Below are 12,365 nucleotides of genomic sequence, written 5' to 3' on the forward strand. Positions count from 1 at the left end.
ACACTCTATTATTAACATTTAACACTACATTTCACTTCTTCATAATTTTCCATACTCCCTGGTTATCTATTGTCGAATGATTAGAAATAATAGTACCAACAAAACATTCAGTTCTCTCTTCATAAACCATTATACATTGATTCCATTAAAGTGGAACGAAGATCCCTGAGGTAAATTTTTACAATAAACAAATACATTTCCGAACAGTGATATTTAAACGGTAATCTTCGTTTAATTATTCCAAATTTTACCTCCGAAACAACAGTTTTATGCAAGTTTGCTATACTTAGTTTTTCTGCCTAAACATTTCTTTTCCCGAAGGATCACCAGTTTTTTTTTCCATAACTGCCAGTAAAAATTTTGCTTAAATCAGTGGAATGATCTGCTTCTGTCAGATTAATTTTTTTGTTACATACAACCAAGTTAAACTGGAGGTCGTGCACTTGGATCTATTCAGGTTATGATCAAGCCAGGTAATGAGAAGTGTTAAGATCATTTCTACAACCCGTAAATCTTATGATTTTTTTTTCAATACTTTATTTTCTAACTTTCTTGTTTTATTCGATTATGACTGGTAGAATCTTAAATGTCTTTATCTAAGCAGTGTAAGGTATTATTTACCGAGTGAGTAGTATGACAAGTGGGCATTGTTATTGTTTACATTTTCGGACAGACATGTAACTGATGCCACAAACTAACAAGACTGGTAAATTAATATTGATAATTTTACCCCAAAATTATGGGTATATTAGATTTTTATAACTTATGGACATATTAAGAAAATCTGAATAAAATTATGGAGGAAAATGTTGTCAAATAGAGCTCTTATTATAACTACTATGTAGTACAGATAGTATTTGGAAAGCTACAGAATTTTCAATGATGAAAAGTAGGAATTTTTGGTATTTCTACACTAGTACATATACAAGTCATTGGAGGTAATGAATGGTTGTCATCATGTGAGCTCATATCTATAGGCAGTGGGAATTTGGATTTCACTACATGATAATCCTCGGTGTGCACTAATACTTGTCGATTATGCAATTATCTGTATTAGAAATTTACCAGTCCCCTTTGTTTCATTCTGCTATAATTTCTGCTTATTATTTTACTTGTCACTGACTCAAAAGGAAGAAGAATTTTGAGAGTAAGGTGGCATATTCGAAACATTAATTCACCGAAAAGTTTGCAGAATTTCTGTAAGCTATCCTGCAATATCACTTTAAAACACCAAAATTCTAGAGACTCTTATGCCTTGGTTAGATCGATGTTAGTCTGTTACTTATAAAAGGCTAATGATTTTTTTTTCAAAATGCTTAGCAGAAATGCAATGTAAATGCGAGAAGCTTCTTATGTTATTTTCGGAAAAGATGGTTACCTTCTTTTGCCGAGAAGCGGCGGAAAATACTTGAAATTGAGAACAATGAGTCTTTTTTTATGAATATAGATTGCATTCTAATGATTAAAGTTAATGAAGTGTTAATACAGATATCAGCCAATATTTTTTACACTTGAAAATAAAGCATATGATACCAAGTAACCTGAAAAAATGAAAGTAGGGCTGTATGGTTAAGGACTCACAACCAACTTTTCGCAATAAGACTAAGAACTTGCAGAAGCATATGCTTCATAACCAAAAATTAAATGGAGTTATAACTCGTGTTATTTGCACAAAAGTCTACTGTCACTCAAGTCGTCACATTGACAACTAAAACTCAGCGGACAAACATTTAGTATACATAAAGTTTACTGTCTCACATCCTGCGTTTTTGCAGTAAGGAAAACAATGTGAACATTGCAGCCCAATATTTCACACAAAATAAATTTCTCGACTTAACTCGTATATTACCAACAAAAGTTAGAGGATTTACCAATGCACAAGTTATCAATATAGACATTTTTTCCATTGGTCATGCTTTCAAACCATTTTGCTAATTTGATTGATTTGTACAATCCCTTTTCTCAAGCCTAAGTTATATCCTTGATATATTTGGTTTATGTTTTATATAAAAGAAGTGATGGAATATATCAATAGAACAATTACTTCACTTGTCAAGACCTTGATAAAGCATCGCAGTAGACTTGGAAATTCATAAACTGGACTTATCTGTCATATTCCTTGAGAGACTTAAATAGATCATTCCAAATTTCAGCAATACCAAACTCGTCTCTTATATATATATATATATATATATATATATATATATATATATATATATATATATATATATATATATATATATATATCCAATTCAGATTTAAACACAAGCCCATCAAGCATACATCCATTAGATACCACACTCCCCAGACAAACTCGAGTCATTCTTTCGCTCGCGCTCTGGACATCACCCATCAAAGGGGCACTTATTCACCAGTTGCCCTGCACTATCCACACACAGACGCACACACATCGCAACACGTTAAGACTTATGGTCTTGACCGGTGGGCGTGGCAAACTTCCTGGGTGCTGTAGGAGCTGCATAGAGATAGAAGGGACTCCTGGGAAGAAAGTAAGAATGTGTATGTCGAGAAACAGCGTAGTGTGTGTTGCACATCCGTTCCACCTTAACTGGCTCCCTTGGGAATACAGATTTAACCGTTTGGAGTGTATTTTGTATATCATCAACCTATTGGATATTTTCGTCAGGCATTTCGTTCGAAAATATTAGACATAAAATCTCTTACGCCGTTGTATCGTCTCAATCGCTTAAGAAATGACTTAGCCTTGGCTATAAAGTTATGTAATTAATGTCGCCGAGGTCACCAGTTAGCCTTCTGTTGGTGACGCCAAGAATCAAGCGCCATCGTCATGTGAATTTTCCCTCCAGGCTGAGCATTACTGTGGGAGAATTATTGCAGTAGATTTAACAGGCACCTTCATGCGTCTCTGACCATGTATGAATTTATGGTTTGTTAATTCAGTATCTCTTAGTATATCCATTGTGTTTGCAGTACATACATACAGTGTCCAGCTTCTCTGTCTATCTGTTCTCCTGCCAATCAAATTCATACATCCATCATTGCATCTTACCCATGCCACTATCCATCAAATTGTTGGTCTATCCATTTTGTCTTATGTTCATATATTCGTTCATCCATTCGTAAAGAAGTTCATATATTAACCCATCCATTCGTAAAGAAGTTCACCCATTCATTTGTAAAGAAATTCATCTATTCACCCATCCATTCGTGAAGTTCATCTATACGCCCATCCATTCGTAAACAAGTTTATCTATTCACCCATCCATTCGTGAAGTTCATCTATTCACCCATCCATTCGTAGATAAGTTCATATATTCACCCATCCATTCGAATATAAGTTCATCTATTCGCCCATCTATATGTAAGCACGTTCATCCAGCTATCCATGTAATCATCCACCCATCCATGCATCAGTTCACCCTTGTAGTTGTCCTCTTATTTCCCTGACTACCCAAACTTACACACATAAAAATGTTTTATTATAACACACAAGCACCTCCTAACACAGCACCCGGGCGAGGGAAGGCAGCAGCTCAACAGATAGCAAACTGCGAGGTTAAGGTTTATATAATTTGTATAGGTCAGATTGATGGTATATAATGAATACTTGATAGAAATGGTTGCCTGTCTAGCTGACAATGTAGCAAGTATTACTTTGAATAAATCAGAATCCTATGTCAGTGTTTTTTGTTCTCTCTCTCTCTCTCTCTCTCTCTCTCTCTCTCTCTCTCTCTCTCTCTCTCTCTCTCTCTCTCTCTCTCTCTCTCTCTCTCTCTTCTTAAATACAGTGACGGAAAACCTGGATCCCATTGCGAATTTAATATTTCAAGAGAAATCAAGGTAACCAGGCAATCCTGAATAGCTTTTTTTTTTCTTCTTTTCTTCTCATGTACTGTGTTCCGCGTTCTCTCACCTGCTCATACCATTATACCTCTTTTTTTTTCATCGTAGGCTTCGTGCCTGGTGAGGGGCCCCATCGCTTGAGATGAATAATATAGTAATGGTAGGGGGAAGGAGGGGCACTTCGTGTGGTGAGGATACATAGCGTGGTGGGCATAGTGGCACTCGACACATAATGTCGTGGTAGCGAAAGTCGGTTCTACCAAGTGGTGGGGGCAACATAACTGTGTGTTGACGGGGGGGGGGGGGGGGGGGGGGGGGGGGGGGGGGGGTCGACCACATAGTCGGCCATTAGAAATTCGTTTTTTTTTTTTTTTTGTTTCCAGATGTTTCTACTACTTTTGGAGTATCTTAATCAGTAAGGTTGGGTGACTATCTCGTCCTTTGTGAAATATTATCATAAGAGCCTTGATACAAACAATTGTATCCAGGTTCAGGTTGCTGGGCAAGAGGCTGTGAATAACTTACTACATTATTTAAGGTAAGGACGGGTTTGGGGAGCCGAAGAATTTAGGGGGGAGGTGATGTTTGCTTGACGGTACTCAACAGGGGTGCGGTGGTGTGGAAGGCTATGGGAAAAACAGACGTGAAGGGAGAAGGTCCTGGTCCCCAACTCAGGTACTCCATGGTCAATTATGCATGATATATGTGTGTGGTTGCTATTTGTATGTTACAGAGACGTTTACACTCGTGTTGCCCCGTCTCTTAACCTTGAATATATGTACCTTGTCTTTAATCCTGTATCATGTATGCACAAACCAGGTGCCCATTTATCGACCAGACCTGAGGGGATGATGGACACCTGGGTTGGGGTGCGGGCCAACTGCTACGCCCAGGAATCGAACCTGTCCATGTCAGACCTCTTGTTGGCTCGTGATGACATATAGTTAGTAGCGCTAACCACCACACGACGGAGGCTTGTGTGTGTTGTGTATAGATGGTGTATACATTCATGATGGTTGGCTGGCTATAAGAGCTTTTGACCAGCGTCATGTTATAACCATCAATCGAATGAACATCTTTTTCGGGTGTTCAAAATACTTCTGAGACCACAGATGTTCTTACATCATGTAGTACCTGTGTATTCCTTGATGTTTTTGTGAGTGGTTCGTGGGCCAAACCTACCAACCGTCGGGGTCTATCAGGTCGTCATCTTTAAGATATAACCACCAGACGAAAAACCTTTATCTCCTTCGTCATGTGTTCAGAATATTTCTAAGATCACATACACTCTCACTATGTGTAAGCAAGATTATCATGATGTGTGTGTGTGTGTGTGTGTGTGTGTGTGTGTGTTGGTTGTTAAGTTAGGATTTAGGCTTAGCAGCTGCCAGGATCATTAATAAGTCAAGGTCAAGTTATAAATGCATCTAACAAAAAATCGTTTTAACACATGGTTCAGGTGGTAAAGATAATTCTGTGAGATAATTGATGTGAGGGTGATCAGATTATGTAAACAGATAGCGTAGCTCTGATATCAAATGAGAAATGAATGTAAAGACGGTTAACCATAAATCTGATAAGACTTTACAGATGATTATAAAGATATTCAGATGACATGAAAACATTCTGTAATACTGCGGTGAAAAAGAAGATAAAAAAATGATAGTTTTAGATTGATTGTCAACATGCAGAAAAGCGCGTGTCCTTTTGAGTGAATGTTGCAGGAGTAGCCTAGTATTTCTTCCTGTCCATCGAAATGTTGCAGGCGGAGCCTAGTATTTCCTCCTGTCCATCGAAATGTTGCAGACGGAGCCTAGTATTTCTTCCTGTCCATCGAAATGTTGCAGGCGGAGCCTCGTATATCTTCCTGTCCATCGAAATGTTGCAGGCGGAGCCTAGTATATCCTCCTGTCCATCGAAATGTTGCAGGCGGAGCCTAGTATATCCTCCTGTCCATCGAAATGTTGCAGGCGGAGCCTAGTATATCCTCCTGTCCATCGAAATGTTGCAGACGGAGCCTCGTATATCTTCCTGTCCATCGAAATGTTGCAGGCGGAGCCTAGTATATCTTCCTGTCCATCGAAATGTTGCAGGCGGAGCCTAGTATATCCTCCTGTCCATCGAAATGTTGCAGACGGAGCCTCGTATATCTTCCTGTCCATCGAAATGTTGCAGGCGGAGCCTAGTATTTCTTCCTGTCCTATCGAAATGTTGCAGACGGAGCCTAGTATTTCTTCCTGTCCATCGAAATGTTGCAGACGGAGCCTAGTATATCTTCCTGTCCAACGTGTACGGTAAACACTGCCTTTGTTGCAACAGTTGGCACACATTAGTTATCATAAATCTTCCTCCCCCGTTATCATAATCTTCCTTCCTCACCATGCGGTGAGAGCCTAGGAAACTTGTGTGCTCCTAACCTTTAGTCTTAGAGCAGGGCAGTGCGACTCTCTGGTTGTGATGACCTGGACCTTGACTTAATGGTCAGGTTATAAAGGTCATGTCTCATCATGCCCAAAGGGTCGTACCGTCGTGCTCAACGGTTGTGCTGTCGTGCTCAAGGGTCGTATCGGCGTGCTCAAAGGTCGTAACGTCGTGGTGAATGGTCGTGTTCCATCGTGTTCAAGGGTCGTACCGTCGTACTCAAAAGATACGTCAAAAGGTTTCCAGAAATATCCTGCATTATTTTCTTTCTCTCACAAAAAGAGAAATGTTTGTTCTCCTCTCTCCTTCGTCTTCATTAACCTATCAACTGGACACACACGTTTTAAAATAATTAGGGACATAATTTCCCACGATATCAAGATCCATCCTGCAGGTTGATCGTTAGTAATGTTTTATATAATTATCTCAAATTACCGTTTATTGCTCCTTTATTTCTCATTTGTGGGTTAATCAAGAGTTTACGAATATTCCTTGGAAAAAAATATTGGGTTACATAATCGTGGCATATCTAAAACTATGGTAAATTTGGTTACCAAATCAGTTATGGTAACCAAGGAAAGTTTATCATTGTTTTTTAAGCGTTTCAGTACGAAAATGTTCAGCCATAAGGAGGGAAGTCAAGGTAACTTAATTTCTAAGCAATTAGAACCTCAGTGACGCAAAACATACTGTCCGCTTTCAGTGTGGCTGAATGAATTAAGGGGTTTTGAAACACGAGTTCCTATTGGTTAATGTCAAGCATGTCTCGGAGCACACAACCAATCATGCTACCTGTTTAAAAATTTATTTGCCCACTCAAATAAACGTATCGACAGAATGTTAGGGTTCGATGCATAAGGCTGGATTCAGGTCAACTTCTAACAACTTAGAAGGCTGTAAGTTAGACACCTTGAACGATTAAGAATTCAAAGAAAAACAAAATTGTAGTAAGGAAAGTTATGATGGACATTTACCGTGAATTTTATTGATTTTTTATTAATCCAAGACTAATTTCTATGAAAGAGTCCTGGTGTGTTCCTGCAGCCCAAGGCTGCAGGAACGTAGACTCCTTTAGAGTGAGAAGCTCTTTGACGAAGACATACTCCCGGTGTTACAGCCCCGCCAAAGGTGACTTTTCCCTCGCAGTGTATTCTCATATCTTTTCGGTCGCTTTCAAAGTGTTTATGTGAGAGACGGAGGAGAACTAGTATACCCTAGTTGACTGAATGCCAGCAACACGCATTGTATATGCGAGCGTGGAGAAAGAAAAGACAGCTACGTGGGCCAGTGAAGAGAGCTTGACAGCCATTGTAGTCCTAGCTCACCAGCTTGGCGATAGAACTATACTTTGTTGGGTGATTGCATGCCACCTATTGCTTGTGTGTGTGGAGAGAGAGAGAGAGAGAGAGAGGCGAATGTGTATGATTACATTAAGAATAACTTCAGTACAATTTTCCAGTTATCCAATTTCATGAATTAGCATGATTGCTCTAATTGTTTAATTTTTCAATCTAAATTTGGAATCCTTATTGCCCGAGCTAACAATATGTTGTGTTGCTTTCACGTTAGGTTGTGCCTCACTACGCCCAGGAAGATGTATTTTCAGTATTTTCGATTTACATAAAGAAGAAAAAATTTTACTACATAAATAACTTCAAATTAGTTTTCTTTAATTCTGTCCAAGGAGTCTTAAGTATTAAAACTATTCATGAACTTTAGAAAACTAACGCAGGTCAAATAGATCATAACTGCCTTTGTTACTGAGATGTGATAGATTTTTTTTTTTTTTCTCTCAGCAAAACATATGTTTAACTTTTCTGTGGGACAAAACAGATCAGGATGATTTAACAGACTCAGTATTACTGTCTAAGGGAAGACGGAGTATTTCTTAGGGATACTTTGCTATTCGCAGCTTCCCAAACAATGGTCATATTTTTTTTTTTCTTTTTTTCTACACATTAGTACAGAAGAACCTTCAAGATCGCGGAATTTGTGACGTACAAATTTTAAGAAATGTTTATCATACTTCAAGCGACAGGTTCTGGAATAGTTGAGAAGCATAAATGTGTAATCCAAAGTCTTGTTGACGTTCACTTGGAAAAGTTCCGTGTTTTCAAACCTGTTCTTGATCGCTGCGTGTCGTAACTTTTAAATGAGAGTGTGATTTACGAGGGAACAAAATCGAAGTTGCGTTCCAACGAAAGTCGTACGTGATATTCCTTTGTGCGGGATAGCTGTGTGGAAGTGACCCGAGTTGTAGCGTGATGTCTGGCATTCCTCGACGACGTAGAGAAAGAACGTTTTCTGTTGAGTCAGTTAGTACTGAACACAGCCCGTGAGTTGATAACATCAAAGTTTATGTAATAAAAACGGTATTGGAAACAAACTTCCATTAATCTTCTTACTAGCTTATAAACATTTGAAGATGTAATTTTTTAGATGGCAATGAAGAGGTTTATACTAAAGCTAAGTGCTAATACTTGTTTATATTTCTCATCTTTCGTTGCAGTCAGGAAGGAGAAAAGTCGCCCTACTTAGATGTTATCGTACTTGTATGGTGTGAAACTAAACCTGTCACTCGCAAGGTGTATCGTACCTATAGCTTGATTATAACTATCATAACTGACGAGTTATATTATTACTCAGTTATCAGTCTCAAGTTATCATTTGATTAGCATCTCAAGGTGCTGTAATAATCAATTCCTTGTCATGCTTACTTCATCATTCACAAGGTGTTATCGTACCCAAGTTATTATCACTCAAAAATTGTTTCACTCAAGTTATCACTCTCAAGCTTATGAAGTAAGCTTATGGTTTGACCATGTACAAAGCGTTATTAGATTTAAGTGATTGTTAACAAAAAATGTATTATATTCAAGATGTTATCATACTGTATGTGTTATGCCGTCATACCGCCAGACTTAAGATACTATTATATGCATGGAATTAAATTATCATGCCTGGATATAATGTTCAAAGTGTTATATATATAGAGAGAGAGAGTTATTATGTTTAGTGGGTTTAAGTATTCAGCTGGTTATCATACCCATATGATTGTCATCGTACTCAAAAGGATGTTACAATTAAGGATTTGAGTAACCGTATGATATTGGTCATCATCATACACAAAAGTTCAGATAATCGTATTCAAGTTCTTGCAATGCTCGAGGATTGTTCACACGGGGTTAAAGTGTAAAGTCGCCTTTGCACTCGCATCCTAGAGACGAAACATTTTGCTTAATGCCTGAAATTACAGTATTCAAGCGGTGATGATATCATACTCAACAATTGAAATTAGTGTACTCCTGGGATGAAAACATCGCAGACAGCGCTGATTGAAATTACTATGCTCAAGCGGTATAAACATCGAATTCAAACAAGTAAAATTATTACTGTACTCAACCAGTTAAAGCATCTTGCTTAAAAAGCATCTTACTTAAGGAGTGAAATGATCGTAATATATTTAAGGTTGAAATTATCTAAGTTAAGAGGTGATGTGCACGTACTATAAGACTGAGTTTTTAACACTGAATGGAAGATGTCGCTGTATTCAAGGGGTAAAAATAATCGCGCCAAGGGGTAAAAATAATCGCGCTCCAGAGGTGAAATCATCGTACGTAATGGATTACGTCACCGCTTTCAAAGGGTGAGATTTTCGAACTCAAGTTGTAAGAAAAAAAATGTGATTGATGACTGAAATTAACGTCCTCAGAAGCTGAAGGCATTCATTTCATTAAGGGATTGAATCATCTTATTTTCAGGATTATAGATCTTCAAAATGCACATGAGTGAGTACTAACAGGAATAAAGGTATCAAAGCATTACTAAAGTTGCCTCATTGTATGTATCCAAGTGTACGTGACGTCAGAGAGCTCATTACATCCCCTGGGGTCATAATTTCCACTGGATCATTAATTCCAGTGGCTCGTTATTTCCAAGGGGGTAGTAGAAGGTCATCACTTCCAACACGTAACACATCCCGCTGAGTCGAGGTCATAAACTTATGGCAGTTTTTTTATATACAGTCTGGTTTGTTTATGAAGGACAGACTACACCAAAACGAAGTGGAAGCTGCGCATGGACTGGGCCCCTTACCCGTGCGTTCTGGTAATTCAAAAAAGAGTTATGGAGCAGACCCATCCCTCTCCGTTAAGTTATATAACATGGTATTGATGAGGTTGTACTTCGGCGGATATGAAATTGGTTGACTGGCTGTGAGGAAAAGAGTTGTTATGATTTATGGTCAAGCCTGAGAATGGTTAGACGTAACAAGTGGAGTGCTACAAGGATCAGTCTTGGGTCCGGTTCTGTCTCTCATTCATATCAATGGGACTGATATCAGAATTCGCTGTTGGTACGAAGTTTGGAAATAGATATACAAATGAACAAATATTGTGTTTAGTTTTGGTCACCCTACCTAAACAAAAGATATAGGCAGCGTCGACTTACAAAGATGATTCGAACAAATCATACGAGAGCAAATTAAACTTGAACCTATTCAGCTTAGAAAAAAAAAAAAAGTAGGAGGTTAAGAGGTGATTTTATACAAGTATTCAGAATGATCAAAAGCTTTGATAATTTTGATCTGTCATGTTATTTTTGACTTGATTTGTCTGATTTCACTCGTAGTCATATTACGGATACAAACTCGTTTTGCCTTACATGAGGCGAAGTACTATTTTCTTCGACTGGATTGTTAACATAAGGGACGAATTGCCAGTTCAGAGCGGTTGAAAACAGTGCTATGTCTATGTTTAGGAATAGACTTTATAAACACTTCCCTTCAAGTCCACGACCTACATTATTTGCGCCTCCTTAGTCACATCTACAATATGCAGGTTATTCTCCTTGAATAATCTGTGTACCTCCCGACCTTTTACCCCCACTGATCTGGGCGTTTCTGATGTCTCCCACCCTCACAAACAGCCCTGAAAGGACCCAAACTGACTGTTTGTATTCATTCGTATTCCAGGAACTCGTGTCTTCAGTGAGGTCATTATATTCAAGAGGGATTTAAATTTCCTTGGGTCATTTACATCCAAATGGGGTCATTTACATCCAAATAGGGTGGTTATATCCAAATAGGGTCGTTATATCAGAGTACATCCTTCCATTGTACCTGTGGGGTTACGTCATCAGTATAGCGCCACGGTGCCTCGAACTCGACGATACGACCCTTGAGTACGTCGGTGCGACCCTCGAGCACGACGATACGACCCTTGAGTACGACGGTGCTACCCTCGAGCACGACGATACGACCCTTGAGCACGACGATACGACCCTTGAGCACGACGATACGACCCTTGAGCACGACGATACGACCCTTGAGCACGACGATACGACCCTTGAACACGACGATACGACCCTTGAGTACGACGGTGCTACCCTTGAGCTCGATGACAAGACCCTCGAACATGAGAATTCGGTCTCTAGGGCGTGAGAGCCAGGCCTTGACTTAATTCTTAAGAAGTCATCCCGCGTTCAAGGGTCGCACCGTCGTGTTCAAGGGTCGTATCGTCGTGTTCAAGGGTCGTACCGTCGTGTTCAAGGGTCGCACCGTCGTGTTCAAGGGTCGTACCGTCGTGTTCAAGGGTCGTACCGTCGTGTTCAAGGGTCGTACCGTCGTGTTCAAGGGTCGTACCGCCGTATTCAAGGGTCGTACCGTCGTGTTCAACGGTCGTACCGTCGTGTTCAACGGTCGTACCGTCGTGTTCAAGAGTCGTATCGTCGTATTCAAGGGTCGTACCGTCGTGTTCAAGGGTCGTACCGTCGTGTTCAAGGGTCGTACCGTCGTGTTCAAGGGTCGTACCGTCGTGTTCAAGGGTCGCACCGTCGTGTTCAAGGGTCGTACCGTCGTGTTCAACGGTCGTACCGTCGTGTTCAAGAGTCGTATCGTCGTATTCAAGGGTCGTACCGTCGTGTTCAAGGGTCGTACCGTCGTGTTCAAGGGTCGTACCGTCGTGTTCAAGGGTCGCACCGTCGTGTTCAAGGGTCGTACCGTCGTGTTCAAGGATCGCACCGTTTATCTCAAGGAATTGCGTTTAAATCCCCATCACCATTTGGACAACCCCACCATCTTGGCCACCATCAGCATAGTCTTCATTGTCTCCCTCATCACC

At 39.7% G+C, this 12,365-nt stretch overlaps 2 protein-coding genes across 8 annotated transcripts in view; one reads left to right on the forward strand and one right to left on the reverse strand.

The window, feature by feature from the left end:
* rt (Protein O-mannosyltransferase rt) overlaps positions 1–12,365 on the forward strand; it is a 533,108-nt gene that overhangs the window by 351,831 nt on the left and 168,912 nt on the right. The window lies entirely within an intron of this gene.
* Positions 1–12,365, reverse strand: part of LOC139750245 (serine/threonine-protein kinase Nek7-like) — an 88,526-nt gene that overhangs the window by 25,857 nt on the left and 50,304 nt on the right. Inside the window, exon 1 of one of the 6 annotated variants that reach the window (XM_071664755.1) lies at positions 622–691. The exons of 4 other annotated variants lie outside the window; for them this stretch is intronic. The gene's annotated coding sequence lies outside the window, so the exon portion shown is untranslated. Of the gene's footprint in view, positions 1–416; positions 446–621; positions 692–12,365 lie in introns of those variants that run through there. One more of the 6 variants, XM_071664760.1, reaches the window with a different exon arrangement.

Source organism: Panulirus ornatus, chromosome 9 (genome assembly GCF_036320965.1).
Source record: "Panulirus ornatus isolate Po-2019 chromosome 9, ASM3632096v1, whole genome shotgun sequence".
NCBI lineage: Eukaryota > Metazoa > Arthropoda > Malacostraca > Decapoda > Palinuridae > Panulirus > Panulirus ornatus.